This window comes from Motacilla alba, chromosome 7, assembly GCF_015832195.1.
Source record: "Motacilla alba alba isolate MOTALB_02 chromosome 7, Motacilla_alba_V1.0_pri, whole genome shotgun sequence".
Classification (NCBI taxonomy): domain Eukaryota; kingdom Metazoa; phylum Chordata; class Aves; order Passeriformes; family Motacillidae; genus Motacilla; species Motacilla alba.
Window position 1 is genome coordinate 22,271,310 of NC_052022.1, and position 25,587 is coordinate 22,296,896.

Consider the following 25,587-nt stretch of genomic DNA (forward strand, 5'->3'; position numbering starts at 1 on the left):
CAGATGTCTTCTTTATCATCATGCACACACTTTGAGCTCAATTTTGGACATCTGAGAACTTGATATCCTTCCTTGCTTTCACCCTGATTCTCCTTCCTGAAGAATCTTTATCATTTATATCAATATTTCAGCCATATGAATTCTGCCACCAAGTCTGTTATTCCAGTTCAGCTGTATTCATAATCAAATACTATGATTTCCAGTTTTCCTTGTTTATTCTTTATCTTTTGTCAGTGTGATTATTAATAATACTCATAATCTGTTTAGTTTCTTTTCCTTGTGGCTTTTTTAGGAACTATTACATGTACCTGTCTATTACATGTAGTTTTTTACCCTCACGCAACTTGGTGGTAATTATTTTAGTGTATGGAGTTCTGCCAGTTCTCTCCTTAACTCTCAGATTAAAACTATTCTTTCCAGGCTAGCAAATGTTCAAAGGGTTTTTTTTATTCTTTTACTGTGGGCTCAATATTTGCCCAGCAACTTACAGAATCTCACTAACAGTCAAGATAATCTAAAATCCTTCCTAGTTATAGGAAGCATAGCGGCATGTTCATCTTCAGGCTCTGGGTAGACTGTCAAATGTGAGAATTTACAGGAGTTCCACCTGAGTTTCTGGTCCCCCAATCTCTGTCCCTGTTCCACAGATCTTTTTATCTGCCTGGCATCCCTTCCAGCAGTATGTCTGTGACAAGAGAGAAGGATGCAACAGAAGAGATCAATGAAGTAGACGAGTTGCAGAAATAGTGATATTTTGACCCAGATTTTCAGAAAGCAGCATGTCTTTAGGGGCATTGAGGAGATGCTACCACTATCCTGAAGATGATGAGACACCTTTGCCGCTATTTTCCCTTTTTTGGCAAAGTGTCCATGAATCTCCCAGCTCTTGACAGTTTCAGCTTTTCTCCCATTATCACTGAGACAGTCTTGTGGTCAGAGCATGCTCGTTCTCAGTGTTAGCAGGTGGCTGCCATGGGGTCGTACACTTTGCCTACAAAATGCAAAAGACAAGACATTCCCTCCTTCATTACTGGCCACCATCTAATCTAGTTTACATTATCTGTCTAGTTTCTTCAGTGGTGATTGTATGTATCCTGTTTTATGATAACAGATGCACCTCTGCCTGACCACTTGCAGCTCTTTTCTCTGCTTCATAAGAGATTTTAGTAGCAACCACAATCCAAACCAGATGTCCCTTCCTACCCAGCCTTCTTTGGAAGAGAATGTAGGTCACACTCCCTACAAATCTAACGCAGGACCGGAGCCAAGGCATAGAGGATCAGGTCCCCATCTGGGCACGACATTCAGCTTCCTAATTGCTTGCACAAACCAGGATGTTATATGTATAAAGAATTACATTATTTGCTACACTTCACCAAAGCATAGTAGAAACCTGTAGTTTCAGAGTAGGAGAGAAAAGGGGAAGGAAGAGCAAGACAGAGGCAGCTTTAAACCATATATGTGCCTCTGTGGGATGCTTCAAGAGCCCAAATAACTAAGTTCAGGTGCACCCTGAGGAATTAATCAGCTGCCCCAAAGTCAATGGCAAAGTGAAATTCCGTGTTTCCAGGCAATGGAAACACTCCCTCCAGTCTCAACAAAACTCCACGCCAGTCAGAAGCTTTTTCCACAGTCACTAAACAGGAGGAATGTTACCCTACCTAGATTTTTTTAAACTGCTCCTTAGACCTCTGTAGCTGGAGTACAGGAAGCACAGGCCAGGCAGGAATATGTCACTTTTTCCTGCAAAGGCTAAGCTTCTCTTTGTCAAACATGGAATAGCCTTTTTTTTTTTTTTTTTGTCATATGACCAGAACATGGCCATCACCTGGCCAAAATGCTGACTGGCCATGTACCTGCCACCTGAGCAGCACTCGTGACATGTGGCAGCCATGCTTTCAGTCACTGGTCATATGAAAACTGGAGGTGACTGTTCAGCTACCAGAGATAGGGAGGAAAACTAATGGGGGAAGAGCAGGTCCTCAGTCGCTATCGCTTTGAAGTTTTATTGCAGCAGAGCTTCCTTCTGAATCTTTGAGTGGCTGCAGCAGGAGTGCTGCAGTTCAGCAGGCCTCTGTCAGACTCCCTCTGATGAACATTAACATGCAGGCTTGGGAAAAACCTCTCCTCTCCAGAACACACTAGGATCTGCTAAACTGCCCGAGACTCGCCTCTGCTAAGTGCTGTACATACTGGAAGGAAGCCTTTTGTTACAGGTTTTACAGCTATTATTCGCTTTGGGTTTTGTTTTCAAAGAAAGGAAAATAAAATTAATTTTACAAGTAGGTTTCAGATCTTTTACAAGATAAATTGATAGGGTTTGTGCAGTGATTCTCATGTTCTTACATTTTAGTACCCATTTAAATTACCCTGTTAGTTCACAGTGTTGGAAAATCCAGTGAATGCATATGGAATCCTTAACTTGTCTTTGCAACTATTTGAAACATTTAGGAATCTATCAACCAGGAAAGAGAACAGCATATTGCATCTACCATATGGGCATTAAATGTGATCTTGTCAAAGGAAAAGAAAATTAACCATTTTTTACATACCTCGTGGACTGCATTTTATTCTTTCAGAATATGAATTGTTCCTAACCATGTCTTGTTTTTAAAAACTCATCACAAGGCAAGGAAATATCCAGGTTACTAGAAAACCTCTGCAGTTTTATGGTCTTCAATGATTACCTAATACATTTGTCTCATCTGCTTTCCTTGTTGTGTGAAAACACACTGAGGAAATGTGTAAATGTAGCGAATTGTTCCCAACTCTTTTATTCACCTTTCAGCATGCTAGTTCCTTCCCTTGGCATTGATATCATTATGCATTTGTCAAAGACAGACTGTCACTTTAGAGCTTCTATTATGTGCAAGATTTGGCAGCACATTTTACCTTTGGGATTTGCTTATATCCTTTGCATGTTATTGTACTGCTTTGGCATTCAGCAAATTCAGTACACCCACTTCTTTGATGTTCATTCCAGCCCCTAAATGTGGAAACAATGACTGAAATTCTGGATCAAAGCATCCCATAGATGGCAAGAAACATAATTTTGTGATAATGTACAAGAACAGAAAGAAATCCCATAGCTAGAGTCTAAGCCTGTAATTGTTCTACAATTTATGTACTCTAAAATTCAAGAAAAGGAAAAAGAAGGGGAATAAAGAACACAGAGGTTCTGCTGAATTCACAACAATAGGCAATTTCTCAATATAATTAAAACATTTTTTTAAATATAAAATGAAAATTCTCATAGAAGCATAAGAATTCCTATGGTAAGAACAGAATTGAATGAGGAATGACAATGTCTGACTCATGTCTGTTCAAGAATTGAAGAAAAGAACAACCTTCCCATTTTTTACTGTTTCCTAAAAACAGTAGCAAGCATAAATACAGTAACCAATTGAGTTAAATGCAAAATTTCATCTGTGATTTAAAATAAAAGAACCAACAATATTTAAGAGAGCAAATTATTTTCAAAACCAGCAGTCCCATTGATATTTGTAGTGAAAATGGCTTGGTCTAGTTAATTTTCTATTAGGCCGCACTGACAATGAGTCAATCTAAATTCAGCTTTCTCAGTGTTCATGCGGGCAGATACAGGTGCGCAGAACCGCTAATATATATTTGGGTTTACCGGTGTTCCATTTCACATAAACCCATATGATAAACCCAAATGAAGTCAGATTAAAATAGAATCTATTATAAAATATGTGATTTATTTTTTTTTTTTTAATTGTGGCGAGGGCATACTCTGGCGCTGGGACAGCTCCTGGGGTGCTGCAGTAATTTCGGGGGGCAGGGCTCCGCCGCGGGGCCGGTGACCCCCACCCCCAGGTGCCGCGGTGCCCGGCCCGGGGGCAGCGCTGCTGCCAGCCGCGTACAACAGCGCCACCCAGCGGCAGCCGGCCCCGCTCACAGCCCCGCAGCCCGACAGAAACACCGCCTGAAATAAAACCATCGCTCTTCTTCCCCCGGAAAGGTAGCAGGCTGCCCTCGGGTTAAGAGGCAACCACAGGGTCAGAGCAACGCATCTTGAGTTGCTGTAAAATCTGCTCGTTGTACCCGTGGGCGGATTTTAGCCGCACAGAGCAGCGTCCTTTCCTGCCTTGGGGGCTGAGCCCGCCTGGGGGACAGCACCGAGCTCCCGGCTGAGAGCCTTCTCGAGTACGCAGAACTGCACTACATCATGCCTTACCTGGAGTTTGCATCCCCCTCTGAAGCAAAACTCTGACGAATCTTAGCATCAATTGCCGCTTAGGGCTTCTGGTTTAATCCTACCCCTCCTCCCTTATGGCACTTTTTTCATGTTATAGCAACAGCTGTACTTTGTACTAAGGTAACACTCCATCACTGCACTTAAAACTCTAATATTCATATGCAAATAAAGACTCCCCAGACCAACATATATGCATGCATTCTGTATAAAGCTACAGAGAATAAAGGATTGTCACAGTAGTTCATTCACAAGAGCATTGGATACCCTAATTACTTAAAAAAACTGTATGAAGATGCAAAACAGAATTTGTGCATTTGCTAATTCCCAGCCTTGCAGCTTCCTTGTTTTGACACAACCTGCCAAAGGTCTTTAACTATTTAATTCCTATGCAATAACTGCTAAGAGACGTGCTTATTATTTAAATTACTTTAAGGATAGATAGACTAAACTACATAAAGTTTAAATAACTTGCCTAAGATTATGTCACAAAGCAGTGACGGAGTCAAGGAACAGATCATGCAGAACTGATCTTCAGTTTCCAGTCGAGACTACTAGCAGATAGTAGGGAGCGTGGTTGTCTTTCTTTATTCTTAGCAACCTGCTATTTTAAATGTAAGAAAAGCCACAGAGTGTCTTTCAGGAAAAAAGCTACACATGGTTAGAATTTCAAGATTGAGGCAACATCTGCTCAGGGAAACAATCAGATCAAACTTCTGCTTAAAACGTCTATCAAGGAAACAAAACCAATTCCTATCTTACAGGACCAATCCTCTGCAGGGCTTGAGCCAACGATAGGCAGAATGGACATGCTTGTTCAGACCCTGGCCCAGCAGGTCCTGTTGCAGGAGTTAGGCTTGTGAGCACCCTAACTTTGGAAATACATAAGCATAGTTCCTTGCTTAAAGTTGTAACCATGTTCAACCATAATCTTGAAAATGAGCTTAATGATAAAATGAACATGAATATTTTAGTGCCTTCTCTAGAGTAGGGTATTTCAGAGCCCAGAAGCCAGCAACATATGCTTTGGCAGACACAGTTGTCTCACATGACACTCAGCCTCTCCATCCCCTACAGTGCAGGGGAAGGCCCATCTCAACATCCATGGAAAAACATTTTGGTACATTCCACATTTCTCACCTCAACCTCTGCTCTCCTTTCTTGGTCCCCAAGGCCCATGAGCCATCCCTGTCTCACATTCCCCAGGTGCCCAGGGGGTCCCTTCTGCAGGGCCAACCCACACCTTGCCCCAGGACTATGGCATCCTGCCAGCCTGAGGAGCAGGAGACTGGCACTGGGACCCCACAACTGGGCTCCTCACCCAGCCCAAAGCCCAGACACATTCTGTGACTTTGGGTGGGTTTTGAAGCACAGTAGGGAGATCATCCATGGTGGTCAGTGTATGTTTGCTTATAACCTTCGGATAACTGTGTACTTTAATCTATTGCCTAATCTAACATTGCATTGCATTTCTTGAGAATGCTTTATACTTACAGGCAATGGTTTGATGAGATCATGCACAATAAACCTGTCTGACCAAACCCAGATTTTGGAACACAGCAAGAAAATTTGTTTTGGTTATAACTGTTATAACTGTAAATGACTGATTAGTAATTTTTTGTATCTCAGAACTTATCAGACTGTCCATAATAAAACATAAATTCTATAAAGTGGTAGCAGGTTTTTTGATTTACTGACAGTGGCTTGTTTGAGTTTTCACAAAAATATTTACCTATAGGACAGTGTATTAGGCGTATTCTTAAAGGTAAATAACGGCAGCCAATAAAAGTTCAGCCTATAAAGGGTCCCATCTTCTAGGAGTTTTCTGCAACGAGAATTACTACCAGCATAATCATGGCTCCCTGCACACTAATATTTCCTCTGATACAGTATGATCAATGTTGTGGAAAAACATTTATTATATTTCTTCTAGCTACTTAAAGGCATTACTGAATTATGAGCATCGCAAAACGAATCCACTGTGCATTTTTTCTTTATGTGACGTTTTTACAATCTTCATTTTCTGCTTTGCAGCCACTGAGCTATAGTGATCACAGTATGCACCCTCTTACAACTGACACAGGGGCCAGGAACTCCTTTCTGCTTTATTACATTTGAAATGCACTTCATATGACAACATTCATTCTCATTCTGCATTGGACCCTTATTTAAAAAGAGAAGCCATTTTTACTAGACCTGTACTTAAAAGGAGACGTTATAAAAAATTAAAATTAGGGAAGAGAGTTTAAACAGCTGTTTCAAATATGCTTAGTTAATGGAGGTGACAAAGTTTTGACTCAAAAGGGACAAAAATGGACAAGGAGGTATCAATGACTCCTTTAAGTTGTTCTTAAAATGCTAATAATTGCAAAGATTACATAATTTTGAGACACGGTGCATCACTGAAGATATTTTAACTTCACCAGAACAAGAAATAAATGAGTAAGGAAGGAATAAATAAAAGCTGAGTCAGGAGTCAGATTCAGCTGCATAAGATAAAAAACTTGCAGTCCATCAAATGGCTAGCACTCACTGCATTTTCAGACTCATTAAAACTTGTGGTAGGAAATCAGTTAAAATAATATTGAAAGAATAGCAGGTTCATTGAAATTATATTTTCCTTTAGTAGAAGAAAATAGAATGTATCTCTTCAGAAAATATACCTAATAATTCATACATAAATGTATTATTCTCAGTAGGGATGAAAGAATTACTCTCTCTTCCTGCCTTCAATTCAGTGATTCATCCATATCAAAGTATAAATAGAAAGAGGGAGTGAGGCAAGACAGAAATGTATAAGTTTGAGCACTTGAACTTGGAATTTATGGGCTAGAGCTACAGACAACTTTATTACAAAAATGAGTTCACCTATTATAACCTTACCCCAGGCTCTCTGGAGATGGGAGGAGGTTGAGCAGCATTAGAGTATCAAGAGGTGCTCACAAACAGCTCCAGTCTCATTCTCACTTCCCTTTCCTCTCTTGCCCTTAATGCACTCATATCATCTGCTGCCTCCTTTCCTGCTCCTTGATGTAAGCTCATCATGGTACTTCTCACTGTCTTCCTGTGGGAATTGGCCACGGCCTCATTTGTCATGAGCTCTGACTGAAAGGTTCCTCTCATACTTTTCTCTCCTCCTGTTTGAAGGATAGTGCAATTCTTTGAGTGACCCCTTTGATAACCCTTGAAATTTGTTAATGTTGGTTTTCTGCACATTGCAGCTGGTGATGAACAGCTGACCACCATTGCTGAAGCACTGCACAACACAGCAAGTAGGCTTTGATTCTGCAAAGCTATTGCTCAATTTCCAGGAACTTGAAGAAATATAGATCTGTGCATGTTTTATGGAGGTTGTGTGTCCATTTGCACTATTCCAGATCTCCGCCTTTAAATTGTTCAGTGGTAATCCTACTTAAACTAATGCTCTCTAACTGACCTTACAAACAGACTTTTGTTTCACAAATGCAGCCAAAAGAGTAGAGCCCACAACAGATGGTTAGCAAGGGCAGTTGCACCCCTAGCTATGGCCTACCACACAGGAAACCTGAAGTTATCAGCAGAGATGACATTTCTTCTAGCACACAGAGATGCTGCAAGCGTTCCTCTAAAGAGCTTTGCTGCCAGTTATGGCAAAACTTCCTGTGGCATGAATGGAAGTGACACAGAGGGCCCTGCTGACATCCTGGGGGTCTGCAAATTATGAAGGAGCAGTGTGTGTAGCATGAGGTGATCAACCTCACAACTACAGGACGTGGCCTCTTCAAGGGCCTTAGGTGATTTCTCTCCAAAACAATAGCTATTTTGATGGTATACAAGAGATACAAGACTGGCCGTCAGGCAGGTTTTAAAGCATAAATAAGCCATGATCTCATTTGCATACAGCCTTTACAGGCAACAGCAGCATGTATGAGTGACTGCTATATTTAGGAATGACAAGATAGGCATTATTAATAGCTTAATTGACATTAATGCAATTACCCCTATTCTTATTACAGTTAGTAGAATTATACAGAAAGCACTGACTGAGGCCTCATTTTCCCTAGAGCTACCCAAGGATACGACATTTTCCACCACACCAAATCTAGTCTTTGACATTAGATACTTAGCTACAGAGTCATTCCAGTAAATCATTATAAATGCATTATAATAAAGATGTTATGAGCTATTGGATATTAACCCCCAGCCCCTGAAGAGAGATAAATACACTGGTTGCAAGATTTCTGCTTTTGTTTTGCAATGAAAAAGAGTTTTGCTTACAACTAAAGAACTATAAAATGATATACTGATAATTAAAAAACCCAGACTTTCCCTTTTCTGGTCAGATTAAAAGTAAACACATCCTTAACATAATAAAGAATATATTCATATGATATAAAGAACCAAATCTTGGTCCATCACAATCAAGCTTTTAATTTAGAGATGGGTATTTGTTGGTACACTGTTTGGAGACACAGCTATTGTATTTGTGCATGCAAATATCTCTCTTTAAACATCTTACAGCTGTACCTTATCTCCAGGAATTTGGCTTCCTTTAAAAATTTTGTTTGTTTGTTACTCTTGGTCTCTCTCCAATATGGAAATGAGAGGCTCAGGACTTCCAAGTATTAAACTTTTTACAGGAGTCATGAATCAAATCAATTTCCAGCACAAAAGGAAACAGAAATAGAAGCATCATGACCATGCATTAATTATAGAGAAGTAGTACACAGGAGCATTTAGGCACCATGCTAGGCACTGCATGACATAACAAAGCAATGGTCCATTGCTTTCTCCACACAGAAACTGCATTGCAATACAAGCAAGGTAAACACAAAACACTAATGAGTACATGGCAGTCATGATGAAAACAAAAAAAATAATTATCACAGTAGAACATGTAGAAACCCAAATTGGAATAACAAAATTAATTTTCAAACCAAATATGAAGTTCTTCCAACAAAACATGTTAGAGAAAATATCCATATGACTTCATGATCTCCTGGGTTTAGTTTTTCTAATTCATTAAACCCAGCTGGTTGTAATTTTGTTTGATTAAGTCTGAAGTTCACTGTAATAAGTACTGTAATATGTAATTATCATTATATATACACGTATGAGTTTCTGTGTCTGTATTAGCATGTGTGCATGCTGGTATGCACATGTGTAGAGAGAGGCATGCTCATGTTCCCTTTTCTTATTACCTCCTGACAGAAACCTGTGGGCACATAGATTATAAACTTTTAAAAGTCATATATCATTTTGGTGCATTCCATTTTTAGCGAGTCTTGCTTGGAGGTGGACTGAGAATAAATTCAGCTTGAACTGGTCCCAGGAAGAGATCTGTCTCCAATGTAACTGACTGCTCAGCTGTGGTAGTTTGTCAGCTTTCAGGCCAGGGTTCATGTGCCTTATCTGTCCTGGCTATGCTCCTGATCACAGCTCACCCTCCCAGAGAGAACAACTCCCATAATAAAGAATGAATTAAAAATGAAGCTTTAGCACCAGCCAGCCACTTCTTATCTTGTAAAGTCTTAAGTCAGGTACTTCATTATGCTTCAGCTCTTCTAAAACAAATACAGATCTGGCATCTGGTGAAAACACTTCCTGGGAAGGTTTTATCTCTTTTAAAGTGAAACTCGACACAAGGCTATAGGATATAATTTACTGTTTTAATCGAATTCTCAGTTTGCAATATGCATTGAATATTTTTTGAGGATAACATTTAAGCATTTGCAAAGTCCCTGTATTTTTTACAGAAAACATTTACTTTTGATTACCAAATCATTAATCACTGAGGCTTATCAGCTCTGGGGGTAAAATAATCAGGACAGTAGTGAATGTCTTGCCTATTGATCTCTCCAAAGCAAAGCTGGAGGCCCACAGAGAAGATCCCAAGGCCTAGTAAAAGGTGAGACAATATCAGGAGAATGAAATTTCACTGTCTGTAGAAATAAACAGATCTAATGCCCTTTTTCAGCCTTCAAGGCTAGCACCATTTAATTTATAGTATGCACAGAAGGTTTTAGAGAAGAAAATATTTAGGTCTGTGTTATGTACTTCATTGTTTCACGTCATATAGCAAAGAAAAAAAAGACAAAAGTAACGCTACTCATGTACTGTCCTAATTAGCTGAGCTCCAGCATTATGAATGCCCATTCTCCTCTCAGAGTAGAGAACAGGAGCTTCTGCAGCATCTCAGAACTGCAGTTATGGGGCAGTCTGAACTCCCCTACACTGACTGGTTTGTAAAGTGGATGTCTGATTCTCAACTCATTGAATTCAAATCTAGATTTGGAAGATAATCTCTGGTATTAAAGGGGTAACATAGCTCAGAAGACATGGATATATTTCTTGGCTCTGCTTAAGATTTCTTGTGTGATGTATCATATATGGAATTATTTTAATAAGTAAATTGACTTAAGAGAATAGGATTTTTCAGTCTTTGCCCTGATGACCTCTTGGCTTTGCTTCACAGCCCCTTTTGGAAAAAGCTGCAGCAGCTAAAGAAATCACTACTCCAGAAATTACTGAAACAGCAACCCACCCACTCTCTGAAGAATGTGTGGAGCCTGTTAAAGAGGTACAGAGGGCTGGTGTGTAAATTTCCCAGCTGCTGAAATTCATTGCATTATATATTAATGCCTTTAAAAAAAAAAAAAAAGTTGAAGTGAATATACCAGGCTGTGAACAATGGCAAATGACGACTTTGATGCACAATTCTACTTGGACTTGGCAGCAGAAGTTACTGCCCCTCTTTGGCAGTTACTCAGTCATTGCAGCTGAAATGGTGGAAGATAATCAGCCAATAACCCAATTCCGGTTTTTAAACTATAATCCAATACTGATTTTCAGCCAGCTGTCTGGAGCTGTCATTGCCAAATGTCTGTGCAGTGAGTGACCAAATATTCTAGATAAAAGTGAAAGCTGAAGGAGGTAAAAAGAAAGAGAAGCCACAGAATGGACATATTTTAAGGTTAGCTTGATGGCAGCTTACCAGAACAGAGAATGGAGGGAATAATAGCCTTAAGGCTTGTTATCTCACCTGAGTATCAGTCACCAACAGCCAAAGACAAATAAGTCCCAGAAATTACATCTAATGGATTTCTGACAACAGCTGCATGGTAGGTAAGGTAGAGCAGACCCACAAGCCAAAGCCAACATTGAAGAGGTTGGTGGACACTACCTGTAGATTTACTCAAAATTTTCTTTAAGAAGACCTTAACTTGCTGTTGCTCTTAACTTAAGAAGACCAAACCTTGCTGTTGTGGAAACCATTCTGACAAGCTCAGCTTTAAATACAAGTTGGAAAAATACTATTTGTGATATAGTGGGGTTGTAAAATACTATTTGTGATAGTAGCAGAAAAGGAATTTCTTTCTTTTCTGGAAGGAAGGGAATTAATTTTTTGGAAGAAAAGGAACAATCACAAAAAAAAAAAAAAAAAGCATCCTTTCCAAGCTCCTAGGATAAAGGAACATTCCTGAGCATCACCTTAGGAAACACATTCGTACTTTTGAGGATTGTTCAAGCTATCTATGCTGTGAATTTCTTGATTGGAGACTGTCCTACTCTTACTATTATTATTAGCCTCAGTCCTGTTTGAGGCTTCTCAGACTTACTAAGAATGCTAGATTAATGCACTGCTTTGCATACCAAAGAATAAACCTTACTGTGCATTTTTATAGGATTTATAAGTTTTATATATGGTAAGTATCACCAGTATGTATTGAATCAAAATAGTCCATCTTAAAACAAGTTAAATGAGTAGTGCAGAGAGGAAGGAGCTGCTTCTAACCACTGTTGATTACATCAACTCCAGTTTTATCTCTGTTCCCTGTTTTGTTTCTTTGGCATGCCAAGGCATTGCTCACACTCAGCCCTTTATGAAATGACACTCCGGCGCTGCACCAAGCTTTCCCTGCAAGCAACGTGACTTTCATACAAGTTTCAAAAGTAAAAAATTTTTGTAGTTATTAATGATCCATTCTTGTGACTATCCATGGGTGAAGGGCATTTGCCTCACATCTTTAATAGCAAATAATTAATGAGGTGTTGGAAATTAACAACAATTAACAATGCCTGGGAACAACAGCAGAAGGTGTTTGATCCTCTTTAGATGAAGTTGAGAGAATTTGTTTCTCAGGCTTGTGCCTGCAAGGAGGGAAAGCTGGAGGGGGATTTCTAATGCCATCCTCCTTCCTCTATTTTACCTAGTTGAAAGTCATTACAGGGACTTTTCAAGTAGGAAAGAGAACAGGAAGGCCTGTGTCTCTGTGGGACAGTGACAATTCTGGCTGCCACAGGGACTTGGAACCTGAAGTTCACAGCCTTCAACAAGAAAAAACAGAGCTAAGTGGGATCATAAGCCCAGACTTTTTGTAATAACTACATAATTTCCGTAATAAATACAACACTCTGGTGTTTTATATGCAAGTATTCATGGTACCATCATGGTTGCAGAATGTCTGCCTGCCTTTTCAAAGGCTAGAAATGCTCATGGAAGATGTTGTGCCATAGCTCAGGCAATACAGCAAGAATACTCTGGGAATATTAACTGCAGCTTTGTTTTGGTGTTGCCCAGGCGTAGACAAGATACTTGATCTAATGGAGTACAGGCAGTCAATTTCATCTTATGTTATATGCAAATATATCACTTTATTAAGCAGGCTAAATAATCATAAAAATGTGCAAGATGATCATTAGCACACATAGGAAGAAGAACAGGAATATTCCCCTTTAAGTGATATACTTACCATCTTCAACAGAAATGAAAAGATTAAGAAATTCAGTTACCTTTTCCCCCAGCTGCCACTCAGTACAGCAAACAGGAAAATAAAAACTTCCAGATAAGCAGTCAAGTCCACACTCAAACTCCTCATCGTGATTTTCCAGAAAAATCTGCTATAATTGAACTGAAGAACATAATTTTGTCTGTTTACTCTCCCTCTAAATTTGAACAAGCAGCTGTGGAAACAGCAAGGGCTGACCTTTTCCATTACTGGAGAGCAAAAGAAGTATAGAAGCTGTTCAGGAATCTCTCCAAAACACACAGAGTTTCTTCAGCCTTCTAGCTTGGAATCCTTCACTTTTAGCCTCTGGGATGTAATTTAAAGTGTTGCCCAATGCCCAAGAAAAATCCACAGCATGTAGCAAGAAAACAGATATAGGAAAAAATTTTTCACCTGAATAAATGAAATGCAATAATATTTCAATCTCTTGATTTAAGTATGACATTGGGAGTGTTTCGTTTCTAAGAATGAAATCATACAATAGAACTAAATGATAATGTTAGATTACACTCTGCCTCTTGCCTTTGTCCAGGTGAACAGAAAACAGTTTGACAAATAATGTTCCTGATGTAAAATATCAGTTTTCTCCTAGCACGAGTTCAGTCAATGATCCCAATTTACAAGTTATTTGTGATTCATCCCTGAATTTCCACATTTTTGGCACATGATGTTACTACTGGCATTTCTATAGTCAATGGGGAATTTTAGAAAGGATAAGAAATAATATCTGTTTTTGCACATGTTTAATATTGGAGGTTTATGACACTGGCTCCAGAAGTAGTTTTTTCTGTTCTCTTTCTTTTTAGTGTGATGCAAAGACTAGAGTTGATAATTCCATTTTCATATGCAAATTCCATATTCAGGAAATGTAATACTATGCATATCAACTGTTTTTTCGCCTTTGGTTTCACACTGTGGATCTGATGATCGGTAAAAGATAATGAATGTACATATCACTTCTCAGTATTATACTCACAACTTTGTATTTCAATCAGGCATTACCAGGTTCTACAATTTATTACCTGTATTACTCAGATTTGTAATGGGGAAACCTCAAAGTAACATTGCAAATACTGTGGCATGACAAAACACATGCATAGAATGCATATCCTGCAAAACGTGAAATGATAATTTTAAAAAAATTGGTTTGTTTGTAGCAGAAACTCAAGCAAAGTATGGTGGATGTTATTCCACCTTGTTCTCCAGAGTCACATAATATGAAAAACACAAAATAAGAAAAGTATAACAGAATATAAAATTCGGACACCAGGTCTGCAACCACAGGATTCTTTTCTGTAAAGAATAAGATGGGGAAAGACTGGAGAATGTTTACAGAGACAAAGCAGATACAAGAAACTTCAGAGGCTTCCGTGTGAGGTTAAGCCTCCACTTTTCAGGTCAACTGCTGTGTACAAATTTGTCATTCAGTGCACTGTGACTCAGTGATGGGAGCTCTATTTCATTTCTATCTACAAACAAGGGTCAAACACCATACACCCAAACTGATAGCAGACAGTTTCAGCTGAGCAAACCAGGTAGAGAAGGAATGCACTTCAACTGGTTTTAGCATCCCATTGGCTTTATCTGTACTTCTAGGCATGACAGCATGCATGGTATTTATGGCTTAAAAGAATTTCCGTCTGTAAGTTTATTACCTTGTAAAAATCAGTGAGAAAAAGACTTAGCTATACCAAAACCAACCTACAACAGGGCAGATAGATTTTATTCTCACTTTGCACACCAGAAAACCTATTAGCATGTTGTTATTTAAAAGTTTCATTACTAGAGCTCCGCTGTGCTTCAGAAGACCCAAACTGCTTCAGCTCAGCAGGTCCAGCAGCTACTGCTTTACTCTGCCTGCAAGGTCATAAGCAGATGGCTATGGAGGAATAAGAGGGGACACATGCTTCCCTCTCTTATTTTCCAGCCTCTTTTTACTTTCAGCCTGGTGACATTCTGAAGCAGAGGTCATTCTTACACATTTACAAACCATCAATGAACCTCCCCCCCCCCCCCCCCCCCCCCTTTTTTTAGCCACTGTAAACTGTAAGCATCTACAAGATGCTCTGTCAACGATTTCCAAAGATCTGCTATCCACAGCATAAAGGATCCCCCATTCTTTGGTTTCTGCTATAGCATACAAGTCTATATTCCTACTAATCTTATCCCTGTTTTCTTAATTGAATCACACAAAGCCTGAGTGTGCAGTCCTCCTTCATGCAGCATTTCCACTGACTCCAAACAGTGCAGTTTTGGGAGCTGAGTTGATTACCCTGAATATGTCACAAAACCAGCACATTTCTCTGACAGCTTTTTTTTCTGCAGAAGACCAAGTATATGAAGCTGTTACTGTAAACCACATTATTGGGCTGAAGAGAATCATAGAACCATTTTGGTTAAAAAAGACCCTTGAGATCACTGAGTCCAACCATTAATCTGCATGATTAGAAGGAACCAGCACTATAGGATTAGCATTAAAGCTCAACTGATGAGCTTTTCTGCAAAGCTGGGTGCATTGCTAGGTTTTAAATAGAGCACAAAACCCCATGTGACAGATCTAAACACATAGGAGAAAAGATTACCTATAAGGATTAATTACATTAATTTAGACATACAAATATGTAACTTTGGAAGTAAAAGTAAATATTATTAATATAAACCTTGCTTTTATAGAATCCCTTCCACCTTTCCTTCATTGTAGAGAATCCAAAGCATCTATTTCCAGAGTAACTATCCCCAATAACCTTTTCCAGAACCCCTAGAGAAAAATCACACTTCACCATACCATCTTGCATATGGCCCTTAGGGGCCGGCTGCCCGCTGGATTTCCGCAATAATCAAGATGCCGCCCAGGGACAAGCTGCCACCTGTGCCAACTCGGGCTGCTTGGACAGCGCCCATGGAGCTCTGCAAACTGAGACCAGGAAGATGAGGTGGTGAGTTTTGCTTCCCTGAGCAGAAGCCTGCAAAGTACCTTGAAGGCCGTCGGCCCGCAGGGTTAGGGTTAGGGGATAGGGTTACGGATAGGGGTTAGGGGTCAAGGTTAGTAAGGGTTAGGGTTCGGGTTAGGGGTTAGGGTTAAGGTAAGGGTTAGGGTTAGGGCTTTTGGGAGTTAGGTAGTAAGGGTCAGGGATAGGGTTAGGGTTAGGGAGTTAGGGTTATTGTTAGGGTTAGGGGGTTTGGGATACGGTTAGGGTTAGGGTTATGGGTTAGGGTAAGGTTAAGGATTAGGGGTTAGGGTTAGGGTTTAGGGTTAGTGTTAGGGCTAGGGTTAGGGTAAGGCTTAGTGTTAGGGTTAGGCTTAGGGTTATAGTTAGGGTTAAGGGTAAGGGTTAGGGATAGGTTAGGGTTAGGGGTTAGGGTAACGGGGTTAGAGTTTAGGATTAGGGTTTGGGTTAGTGTTAGGGTAGGGTTAGGGTTATGGTTTGGGTTAGGTTTTGGGTTAGGATTAGGGGGTTAGGTTTAGGGGTTAGGGTTAGGGTTACGGTTTGGGTTAGGTTTAGGGGGTTAGGGTTAGGGGTTAGGGTTAGGATTAGGGTTTAGGGGTTAGGGTTACGGTTTATTGTTAGTTTTAGGGTATGGGTTTAATGTTAGGGTTATGGTTTGAGTTAGGTTTTCGTTTAGGGTTAAGGTTAGGTTTGGGTTGGGCTTAGGGTTTATCTTGCCTATATGGGCAGATCTCACATATAGATTATTCACGGTAAGGGTTCCAGCCCTTCTTGCACTTGCATAGTGAGGTCATACAGGAAGCATGGTGTTCTCTAAGTTTTCCTTTTCCCTACTTCAATTGGAACTGGGCTCTAATTAAAAGATATTATTTCCTCTCTAGAAAATTGAACAAGTAAATGAAAAGCAAATGGACAAGTTCAAAACATGTTCACTTCTTTCATTAACTAGTTAGTAAAATGCTATCCAAGTTTGGTTTATTGCCTTATCTCCCACTGAGATCTACATAAGATTCCTCAGTTAAAAGTATTCTTACTCAGCAGTGCAGTCCTTCCAGGTAAAATACTCTGTAGAAAGCAGGTAAATATAACATGATATGCTGGGTATCATACTGGAAATGGTGCAAAGCCATCTGTTAGTGAATCATCTGATGGTATTGATGATGTCATTCACCATAAAAAATGAAATGAGAGGATTGTCAACAAATTCATAAAATGAAATTATGGTCCCCCATGTGAAGCAGAATCTAATTGCACACATTCCTTGCTTGAGTGTGCCCTCCCCATTGCAGCTGTTTGCCTACCTTCTCTTGCAGATGGTTCAAATCATTTTGTGCCCTCCACAGCTTGTTCTATTCCTGCTCACCCCACATCACCCCTTTTCATTCCAGACTTTTATTTTAAGGATACTGAAATTATTGCATGCTCTTTGCACAAACAGAATGTGTTCTCAAAGCTTATACATGGTGAAAAAAATTAGTTTGCATGAGCCAAACTTTGGGACAGAAGGACTGCCTCACACTGAAGTTTTGGACCTACTTGATAAGTGGGATAGTGTAAGGTCAGGACCTGAGGACCAAAGCACTCTTATTGCAACCTTCCTTCTCTTCCTCAATCCCAGAGCTCACAGACCAGGACATAGACACATGTGAACACGGACAGGATCAGTCAATGCCTCAAGTGTGCCTCAACATGAATGTCAGGAAAGGTTCACAAGTTTAATCAGAAGGGTAAAACAGGACTCTTCTGCTTTTTTCTACAGAGATATCATCTGATGAAAAGTTTACAGCAAATTATCATATTTGGCATAATATTTTAACCAGCTATGGTATGTCTCTGGGTTTCCTACTAAAAATGCTTTTTTCTTTACTATTAGGTGGAAGATTTTAAAGGAAAAAGAAAGAACCAACAAGAATTTAATGGAAAAAAAGGGCTTTTAAAAGGTATGAGAAACTTACAGTAGACTGCAAATTACAACACAAATATTTATTTCCCCAGAGGCACATTGGTCAAAAAGGAAGGCAAAAACCACCACCTTGCACTGATTTAAGCCCTTTAGTATATCACCTTCCCAAATGTTTCATTCATTAGGAGAGTTCTCAGTAATAACTTGTTTTAGGAATGTAATCTTTAAATATTGTCTGAACTCTTCCAAGAGGAATCTGTTTTACTGCCATTTCATATCAGACTGGACCTGGACAGGTTTGTAAAATGTAAAGTTACTACACAGTAACTTCAAGCTATACTAAGAAAAGATAAAACAATCACTAGCTTAGTGGGTCTGACAGTTTTATACACAAATTTAAGTTCACAAAGGATGTAAACACAAAGTCAAAATTTTGGTTGAATGTTTTTTTTACTGGAAAAAAACCCACCTAAATGATCAACCCAAAACCCAATAGTAATGTTAAGCAGATACATAAAACTAGATTAAAGGCCAAATTTTCAATGAAATTTGGTCTCCAATTCATATTGATATCTTTATAGTTTATCCAATTTACACTGGAAACTAGTGAAAAACTGGGCCACATAAAAATGTGAAAGAGTAGGGCACTTAAATAGCACATATATTTTTACAGTCTTCTGCTTTTTGATCAGAAAATAATGTAACCATTATTAAAGATTTGAGTAAATGCTAGTATTGCATTCAGATGTACACCATAATCTCATACTAAGGCTGTTCTTACCACTACTATGGATTTCTTCCTGTTTTAAGTGAGAGATTGTAACAGCAAAAAAAAAATATCATTGCTCTTAAATATATTGTGTACAAACCACAAGATTAATATTTAAACTCTCAGTCATGATTCATATACTAGATCAAAAAAGCTTTTCACAACAATCTTTAGCATTTTATTAACAGTGAACTAAACTCTGGCAGGGTCTTGCATTAGGAGCAAGTCCAAGCAAAGTTAACTCTTCAAAAAGGGTTGACAGCTGTGTGCTACGTCATGGGTGCTAAGCAATTCTGGATTCTCTTGAATATTCTAAGCAGCAGAGGATGTTCGTAAGGCAGGAAGAATGAAGTACATTCATTCTCCATAAACAGGAGTTCTCCATGACTGAGGAACTGATTAGGCAACAAAGAGAAGTGAGACAGTATCCTTGCACCTATCAAAGAGAAAACATCAATTCAGCGTCACCTACCTGCCTTCCATTACCTAAGAGCAAAGCTATTTACTGCAACTACAATGCAGCCTTCCAAGTTACTTGCACTGCATGCTGCATTATGCAATGTGATTTGGGTGCTTCACAGAAAAGCAGGTGAGTAGAGGATCAATCTACGTTGGGTAAGATAACAAGAAAATGCATTTCCCAAAACTCTTTTTTAAAAAAGGAGAGAAAGAGGCAAGTCAGGTATTGGTCTTCAGTGTAATTTAAAATACTTTCTTATCACTAATATAAATTATAAATGTTTATTCTAATTTATGAACACCTGCTTGACATCAACAGAACTGACACACCCCTCCAATTACTTTTCTTATACGATGGCATATTTATTTAACTCTGATGAGATGAGGCTTTTCTAATTTCCTGTAGAACCACCCCCAGCTCTCTGTATATCTCCCATTAAATTGTGAACAGGCTTCACACATATTTTTAGATGTTTGAAAACGGCAGGAAGAGCTTTTTGATGTTTTAGAACATGTTCAGTCCCAGTGCCTCAATATTATTTGCTTGCTAACTCCTCAAGCTTATGTCATCCATATGAATGGAGTTCAGGCTTTTGAGAAAGTTTACCATATCATTACCATCTGCCTAAACTGCTGCAGTCAGAGGTCTTTCCCTCTAATGTCAATGCCACTTTGAAAACAAAGTTGCAGGATTCCTCCTTGGCTTGGAACATATTTAGAAGTCAATGCTTTATTTTCTATGATTAGTCTGTAACAATGTCAAGTGTGAAATTTAAATTAATGAGCGCCTCACTTATTGAAATGACTTCAGCACTTTTGCTACTTTCATTGATTTCTATTTACTTTGGCAACCACAAATATGAAGAACATATTTCTAGATGTGACTAAACAGACTAATAATATGCTAGTATAGATGCACCTACTGATTAAACATTGCACTTAACTCTAGGCTTATTTCGAAAAACTAACATAATAGGATAAATATATTATTTATAAAGCACTGCTCATTTCCTGCACTTCAGACAGTGTCACCTTAAAGTTATTTTCTTACCACTTTTCCCACACTAATGATTGGACTACACACTACAGCAGTAGATATGGTATCAACATTACCCCTCTACATAATCAATTTGAATTTTAACTAATATATTCATCATCCAGTAAATACCATCACAACAGCAGATAAAGCTGTAGCTAACCTTCAGAGTATTTTAGCCTCCTGGTAGAGGCCAACTTTAAGGAGGAAGATGGATTGAATTCCTAAGAGGTAAAGAAAAAGCTTTCATTCCTGTCTGTCCTTCCCCACATGTGAAATGGTAATTTTTTTTAAATTGAAAACCTTACAACTTTTGTATTTGTTGCTAGCATCTGAAAGAGTGCAAATCAGTGGAAAAAGCGAAAGGAATAGTTGTTTAGAAGAGAAAGATGAGGCTAGAATTCTCTGCCCACAGTTTGGTTTGGGTTTTTTTCTAACTAAAAAACTGAGATAAAAAGAGAAGAGGGAAAGAGAAATCCAGCCTCCCCAAAGGCTGATCAGGATGTTGGTAATGCAGCAGGCAGAGACAGCATTGTGCTGGCTGGAGCTCTGCCCATGCTTCATAAACATAAAATTACCTTTCTCTTCTCAAAAAACTGCTTTTACATAGCACAGCCAAATCCACAGCTATTAATGCTAAATTCTCATGCCAAATAAAAAATTAAATGTATCTAAGGATGGATTCTGACTTACAAATAACAAAATGGTGCTCAATGCAAATCCCCACTCTGTGAAATGGATGTTACATGCAAATACAGATTTTAAAATAATTTTAAAAAAAAGGTAAAGAATATGGAGGGCTTGGACTTTCCAACTTTTGTTTTACACACAGATTCTGCAAAACCTTAATTTTTCTAAGCAGCTGTACTTAAAAGGATCCTTGCAAAATCAGTTATTCAGTCTCTCCAAACATTTGTCTACTAGCTAAGAAACTCAGACAATGACCAGTGTGCCTGCGACTCTAAACTTGAAGCCACTTGTTCCTGTAGAATTACTTGTGCAAATTCTCTGGGCACCACTGGAAAATAAAGAGTGCAGCATCATGTAGATTCTAGAAACTTCAACATGGTAGTCTGTTGATGCAGGAAGTTTATGAATTCTTTCACAGATGGAAGATTGTGCTAGCAGACTGCTACTTGCTGCATTATAACTTTGAAGATAAAATGACCTCTATTCTTTCTTTTGTTTCCATTTTGCAGGAAAACCTGCTACCCCTGGAACACCTGACCAGTAAATATAATAGTTATGGAAATGGAAAGGTCTCAACCTTCATAATTTCTGTATCTCAGTTCCTCTTTTTGCTTCATTAATTTCTGTTGATTTAGTAGACCAAAGCCTTCATTTTTGGAAAGGACCAGATCAGAAATACCTCCTATTTAAATTCCCAAATGAGAGTCCTTCCTCCAGACCCCAGCTGTGAATGCAAATCCCCCTGTTACACTCTGGTAGAGTGCTGCAGGACATACCATGGTATGAGAGTGTTTAACACAGTAAGTCACTTCTTAAAGTGTCATTTTTAAGAGAAAAAAACTATTTATTAATTCAGAAAAAAATTGTCTCTATCGGTATGATTGCACAGGAAAAAATGTGTTCTTATCACAATAGATGATAGTTCTTTTCCGTGTAGAAAGGGCTTCCAAGAGCAGATGACAGAGACAAAATTAGAACTTTTCTAGCAAGCATCCCATACACGCACATCTGCAAATTGTTCTTGCTTCCTTCTTTGCAACCACTACTATACATGAATGTTTCTCTTGAAATTAGAAAAGCATGTGAATCATGGTTGCACCTTAGTCTGACTAAGCAATTACAGATGAACAGATCCTTTGATTTACTCAAAGGTCCCTGAAGTTCCAAGGAAAATGTGAAACCTTTCTTGATGTTTGAATCCAGATTGGAATTTATTTCTTAGTTTTCTCTCACGTATGAAAACATTCTGAGGCTCTACAGAAATTCTGAATTAATATGCATCCACAATGGCCTTTTTAATGTCGAGAAGGAATAATGTGTCTGAGCCTAAAGGACCAAAAGTCTTATACACTGAAGCCAGTCACTAAAGCTGAGATTTGTAAAGGTTATAGAAAAAGATACGAAGACTGACAAATCTCTAACAAGCTGGAATCACTATTTGTGGACAATGTGACAAGACAAAAGTCAGATTCAAGTCTGATTTTTAAATTAATTTCAGTTATAAAGATAAGCAAATATTAGAAAAATTCAAAAGAACTCATTCACTTGACTGAAAAAAGCAGGTAAAAATCAACTATGTGTTGTCAGAAGCACAGTACACTTTAATGAAAATAGCAAGTGAGACAGAATTTCCCAAATTTGCTTCACCTATTAGGTTTGATATGGAAGCCAAGTATGCTGCCCAATAAACCATGCTGTCACCCCTACCCCTGCTGCTCTCTCCTAGGGTCAACTTGGAGTTTTATGGCAAGATTACGAGGAGATGATCACATAATGAGAAGACTATCAGGAGGGCAAGGGCTTTTCGGAAGTGTGGAGAAACTTATCTAGCTGCATGCTCAAAACACAGTGAAGAAATAAAGCAAGGGCTGATGCCGGGGCAAAATTCAGCCTATACTGCTGTGCTTTACATGTGGTGCTACAGCTGTACTGGGAGGAACCTGCAGTTCTTGGAAAAAAGCTCTGAGTTCTGGGAGTCATTCTGGCACAATGAAGACACAGCTAACCAGAAGCCAAGGCTCTTTGGGGCATCAGGACATCTTGCTGCTGGTTTTAATGAGCTGTCCTGTGAATTCAATTCAACAGCATCCCAGTGACCCAAGAACAGTCATCACTAGGTCCTTTCTGTGCTTTCTGATCCCATCATAGTAAGCAGGAAATATATAAGAGTTTTGAGAGCACTACTGCAGATGGCATTGACATACAGACAGCTGTAATTTTCTACCTTAGACCATCAAAACTTGAGAACCTGTAATTCCTAGAAATAGAACAGGTACTGGAATTGCCCAAACTCCACCAATATTTTTACCCCTTTCACTCTGCTGCTTTGAAAATATATACATTGATTACTGCATTAAATAATTGTTTTGCCCCACACAATGCAGTGTTTTGCATATTTGCTGATGTTTCCCTAAAAGCACAGTGGGAATGAATCATTACTGAAACAATTTACTTTCAGTTAGTGCATGAATGCCTTCCCATGATGCTTTGATGCTTTGTTTGTCCTCCTATAAAAATTATTTATGACCCACGTGTGATCTTTTAAATCAGAATACTTATTCAGAAATCAAAGCTCCAGCATGTTAATGCAAGTAGAAGCCCTGACTAATTTTTCAAAGCCATGTTGAATATTCAAAAGCTAGGACTGAAGGAAAGGAGTTAACATTAATTAATATTTGAAGCAGTAAAATAAAAGCAACAGTGAAGCTAATTTTGCAGGACAATTAATCATGAGTCTTGCTAATTACACATGGGATTTTGCAAATGATTTTTTTCTCAGGTAGCAGAGTAAAAATGATAATCCACTACCCATCAAAATCATTGGCTCCTCACCAATGTCCCCAGCAAGAGCAATTAGTGGGAACAGCAGAGCCCTAGTAATTGCATGTCAAGAGAAGAGAATGTTAGAATTTTAATTGCTCCAAATAAAGACCACTTGCTCATACATACACCTGACTGTCCAAAACTAGTCTGCAAGCTGGAGCAAGTGTGTAACCACTTCCAGGTGTCTGCACAAAAATAACTCTGTGGGAGAAGCACTCTAAGCCACACATGCAGTTTCTGGAAGAAAAATATCAATATACACTTATATTCTGAACTGCAGTGTCATCACTTGACTATAAGAACTAGGAAAAAAATATATCACCCACTTGGGAAAAATGTGCATATTCTTTATATTTGCCAAATATTTATTGCCGACATTTTTTGAAGAACTTTAACTATCTTCAGGGTGCCAAGGGCTTCAAATTTACTGAATTTTAGGATCACCAATAAAATGTTTTTAACAAGACATCTCAAGAGGGCATAAAATAAAAAATTACCATATTCATGAGAGCACGCCTGTAAGATTGCAATGCTATAAACTGGATGTCTATAATTTGCTTGTGGTTTTCTTAATTAAAAAAAAAAACCAAACAATTAGTAATTAGGGACTCCAGTTCCATTTTTGTACTTTATCCCAACCAGTGACATGATACTATTACTTTTTTGTTTAATATACTTACACATGGATGCACACAATTGCAAATAATCAATAATATTTAACTATGTGTCCAAGATCTAAATGATGATGGATATATTTAAATATTGCTTTCTGGGAAATTATTACTTTACTGGTCATGTAGTAACTTTTAAAGCACATAGGTTAAAAGGAGCACCTGCTTTTTCTCTATTTCTCTTTAAGTTGTTTACCATTTACTCTCATTTACACATGAAATGAATGAATTGCCTTCCAAGTATCAGTATCTCCTATTGTCTTTTGCTCTTTCCTGCCACTTCTATGTAGACCATATAGAGGTACTAAACCACTTAGTGCTGCTAGCTTTGCTAAGCATTGAACCAAGAGTAGTAGTCTTAACTTGTCTAAATATATTCTTTGCATGTTCAAAATCACTGTACACTGTTTATTACACCGTGACTGCTTGGGAGAAAAAAAAACCAGGTCATGCAGAGTGCTGCTTCCTTTCCTGAATTACCAGCAGATCACAGGTGTTTATCAGACTCCCGGAGGTGATTCAGGTAATAAACACCAGGATGGCAGTTTAAATGGTTAGAAGCTTTTCCATCAAATACAGTCCTTGCAGTCCTATCGTTTTGCATATATTGCTCACAAATGGCAAATTATTTATGCAGGCTCCTTAAGTGGTTCCTTATGGTTTTTACTTTATTTTTCCAAAGCAGGAACCTTTTGAAGATGAGTGTTGTCATGACAAGGCAAACTATCATTCCATCTGTAAGTCTGACTCATTTCTGAAAGCTCACTGTAGATATATAATGCCAGTGACCTTGTTTTGCCCTTCTGTTTAGCTCAAATATCTTTTCTAAGGAAGCAACAGTTTCATCACAGAACTTACTATTCTGTGCTTGTACAAGGAGATTAAGAATAAACTGTATGCAGCACAAACTGACTTTTCCAATAAGAAAAGCTTTTTCAGAAATTTTCTTGTAAAAATTAAATGACAGCAGGCATTGACTAAGATTGCTACATCAAAAACAGGTTTTAGAAGGGTTTGCTGTCAATTAAAATAGGGTGAGTTTTAGGAGACCAGGTGTTCAAACATAGTTTATTTTTGTCTAAGCTGGCAGAGTCAAACTTAGGTAAATTTATGCTTCTGCACAAAGTGACTGAGAGATAACAAGTAATGGGCAATTGCTAGAGGTAAGAAATTGAATGTTTCACAGCACTGACACACCAAGCCCATATTTAATGCCTGAGCTGTGAGATGAACCAACCTACTGGTATGCAGATCACCTGCTTCTTCCCTTCTTGACAAACAGCTCTGCAATAATCACTTAGGAA